Raw genomic sequence first — 4,049 nt, 5'->3', positions numbered from 1 at the left:
ATTGGACTGCTGCAGGCACCAGCGATTCAGCCTCAGCCATTTATATTCTTTCGATGTGGAAGAAAGCCAAGTGTGTGACGTGATCAGGTTTTTTCATGTAAAGTTAGATTGGAGAGTAAGTTGTGAGGAGGAGACAGAGGGGTGCAAAGGATTTATACAGGGTGAGTACGTGGTCAACAAGAGTACAACAGATGGAGCATGATGTGGGAATTTGTGAAGTTACACCTTTTGCATGAAAGTTTTAAAGATGCCAAATATTTGTTGAATGGATACAGATTTTGGAATGATTTCATTCAGAGGGATTTGGGTATCATTGTATATGAATCACAGGACATTAAGATGAGAGTGTAAGTGGGAAGGTAAGTGACATGTTCGGGTTTATTATTAGGAAGTTGGAGTATTGGAGGAAACTTTTACTGCAATTTACAGAACACTGGTAAGACTATGCCCAGTGTCTTCTGGGCAACTATGGCCTCTTTAGCGAAAGAAGGACACACATGCCCTAGACAGAATGTAAAGAAGGTTCACGAGACAAGAACCTTGACGAGCACAGAGGCATGTGGTCTGATCTTGTTCTCACCATCTCAAACTCAAAAGTGACAAAGTACGATGCAGCACCAGTGTGCTGATTGGTTGGCAAGTTGACATTGATTGGCTGAGACATTGTCATGGTGAAAGCAATGGAAAAGTATAAAAAAGATATAAGAAGCAGGATGGGTAGCTCCTCAAACCTGTCCAATCGTTCGACAAGATCACTGCTGGCCTCTCTCAGGCCAGTTCCTCACAACCTTATAATCCCTTAGACTTTGGACATCCACCTCCTTCACTTTGGAATACTATCAGTGATTGAGCCTATCTGATGGCGTAGTTGTAAGGGCACGTACTGCTGTCCAAACATAAAACCACATCTTTGGTGCTCTGAAGCACAGGCTGGTGAGGTTCAGTCTATATTCTATAACAAACAGGCAGTTTGATTCAGTTAACCAATCACAGGGACATAAGACTGATGTAACAGACGTGACACAGTCAATAGAGCACGTTCACCATTATGCTCAATTCGAGAGGAGTCAGAATATCTTTTTGCACTGATAACAGCTTCACAGCACAGAAGCAGCATGAAACTGCTGGTATCGAGCAGCCAAACAGACATAATGATGAAAAGAAACCTACTACAGCAATTATTATTAATGATTTTATTCTTAAACAGTACCCCAGTGAGGGTCAGTGTGTGTGGGACTGTACGGCAGCGAGAGTCAGTGTGTGTGGGACTGTACCCCAGTGAGAGTCAGTGTGTGTGGGACTGTACCCCAGTGAGGGTCAGTGTAACTGGGACTCTACCCCATTGAGAGTCAGTGTGTCTGGGACTGTACCCCAGTGTGAGTCAGCGTGTGTGGGACTATACCCCAGTGAGAGTCAGTGTGTGTGGGACTGTAACCCAGTGAAGGTCAGTGTGTGTGTGGGACTGTACCCCAGTGAGATTCAGTGTGTGTGGGACTGTACACCTGTGAGAGTCAGTGTGTGTGTGGGATCCCGTACCCCTGTGAGAGTCAGTGTGTGTGTGGGACTGTACCCCAGCGAAAGCCAGTGTGTGCGTGGGACTGTACCGCTGTGAGAGTCAGTGTGTGTGGGACTGTACCCCAGTGAGGGTCAGTGTAACTGGGACTCTACCCCATTGAGAGTCAGTGTGTCTGGGACTGTACCCCAGTGTGAGTCAGCGTGTGTGGGACTATACCCCAGTGAGATTCAGTGTGTGTGGGACTGTACACCTGTGAGAGTCAGTGTGTGTGTGGGATCCCGTATCCCAGTGAGAGTCAGTGTGTGTGTGGGACTGTACCCCAGCGAAAGACAGTGTGTGCGTGGGACTGTACCCCTGTGAGAGTCAGTGTGTGTGTGGGATCCCTACCCCAGTGGGAGTGTGTGTGTGTGTGTGTGGGATCCTTACCCCAGTGAGGGTCAGTGTGTGTGGGACTGTACCCTAGTGAAGGTCAGTGTTACTGGGACTGTACCCCAGTGAGTGTCAGTGTTTGTGGGACTGTACCCTTGTGAGAGTCAGTGTGTGTGTGGGATCCCGTACCCCAGTGAGATTCAGTCTGTGTGTGGGACTGTACCCCAATGAGAGACAGTGTGTGCTTGGGACTGTACCCCAGTGAGAGTCAGTGTGTGTGTGGGATCACTACCCCAGTGAGAGTCTGTGTGTGTGTGTGTGTGTGTGTGTGTGTGTGTGTGTGTGTGTGTGTGGGATCCCTACCCCAGTGAAGGTCAGCATGTGTGGAACTGTACCCTAGTGAAGGTCAGTGTTACTGGGACTGTACCCCAGTGAGAGTCAGTGTGTGTGGGACTGTACCCCAGTGAGGGTCAGCGTGTGTGGGCCTGTACTGCAGTGAGAGTCAGTGTGTGTGGGACTGTACCCCAGTAAGAGTCAGTGTGTGTGGGACTGTACCCCAGTGAGGGTCAGCATGTGTGGGACTGTACCCTGGTGAAGGTCAGTGTGTGTGGGACTGTACCCCAGTGAGAGTCAGTGTGTGTGTGGGACTGTACCCCAGTGAGTGTCAGTGTGTGTGGGTCTGTACCCCAGTAAGTGTCAGTGTGTGTGGGACTGTACCCCAGTGAGAGTCAGTGTGTGTGGGACTGTACCCCAGTGAGAGTCAGTGTGTGTGGGACGGGACCCCAGTGAGAGTCAGTGTGTGTGGGATCCCTACCCCAGTGAGAGTCAGTGTGTGTGTGTGGGATCCCTACCACAGTGAGAGTCAGTGTGTGTGGGACTGTACCCCAGTGAGTGTCAGTGTGTGTGTGGAACTGTACCCCAGTGAGAGTCAGTGTGTGTGGGGCTATACCCAGTGAGAGTCAGTGTGTGTGGGACTGTACCCCAGTGAGAGTCAGTGTGTGTGGGTCTGTACCCCAGTGAGAGTCAGTGTGTGTGTGAGGGACTGTACCCCAGTGAGAGTCAGTGTGTGTGTGTGGGACTGTACCCTAGTGAGTGTCAGTGTGTGTGTGTGGGACTGTACCCCAGTGAGAGTCAGTGTGTGTGTGGGACCATACCCCAGTGAGAGTCTGTGTGTGTGGGACTGTACCCAAGTGAGAGTCAGTGTTACTGGGACTGTACCCCAGTGAGAGTCAGTGTGTGTGTGGGACCATACCCCAGTGAGAGTCAGTGTGTGTGGGACCGTATTCCAGTGAGAGTCAGTGTGTGTGGGGCTGTACCCCAGTGACAGTCTGTGTGTGTGGGACTGTACCCAAGTGAGAGTCAGTGTTACTGGGACTGTACCCCAGTGAGAGTCAGTGTGTGTGGGGCTGTACCCAGTGAGAGTCAGTGTTACTGGGACTGTACCCCAGTGAGTCAGTGTGTGTGGGGCTGTACCCAGTGAGAGTAGTCAGTGTGTGTGGGACTGTACCCCAGTGAGAGTCAGTGCGTGTGGGACTGCACCCCTGTGAAAGTCAGTGTGTGTGGGTCTGTACCCCAGTGAGAGTCAGTGTGTGTGTGTGGGATCCCTACCCCAGTGAGAGTCAGTGTGTGTGTGTGGGACTGTACCCTAGTGAGAGTCAGTGTGTGTGTGTGGGACTGTACCCCAGTGAGAGTCAGTCTGTGTGTGGGACCATACCCCAGTGAGAGTCAGTGTGTGTGGGACCGTATCCCAGTGAGAGTCAGTGTGTGTGGGACTGTACCCCAGTGAGAGTCAGTGTGTGTGGGACTGTACCCCAGTGAGAGTCAGTGTGTGTGTGGGACTGTACCCCAGTGAGGGTCAGTGTGTGTGTGGGACTGTACCCCAATGAGAGTCAGTGTGTGTGGGACTGTACCCTAGTGAGAGTCAGTGTGTGTGTGGGACTGTACCCCAGTGAGAGTCAGTGTGTGTGTGGGACCATACCCCAGTGAGAGTCAGTGTGTGTGGGACCGTATCCCAGTGAGAGTCAGTGTGTGTGGGACTGTACCCCAGTGAGGGTCAGTGTGTGTGTGGGACTGTACCCCAATGAGAGTCAGTGTGTGTGGGACTGTACCCCAGTGAGAGTCAGTGCGTGTGGGACTGCACCCCTGTGAAAGTCAGTGTGTGTGG

The sequence above is a fragment of the Stegostoma tigrinum genome, chromosome 22 (assembly GCF_030684315.1).
Source record: "Stegostoma tigrinum isolate sSteTig4 chromosome 22, sSteTig4.hap1, whole genome shotgun sequence".
Taxonomy (NCBI): Eukaryota; Metazoa; Chordata; class Chondrichthyes; order Orectolobiformes; family Stegostomatidae; genus Stegostoma; species Stegostoma tigrinum.
Note: the sequence above shows the minus strand (reverse complement) of the source record.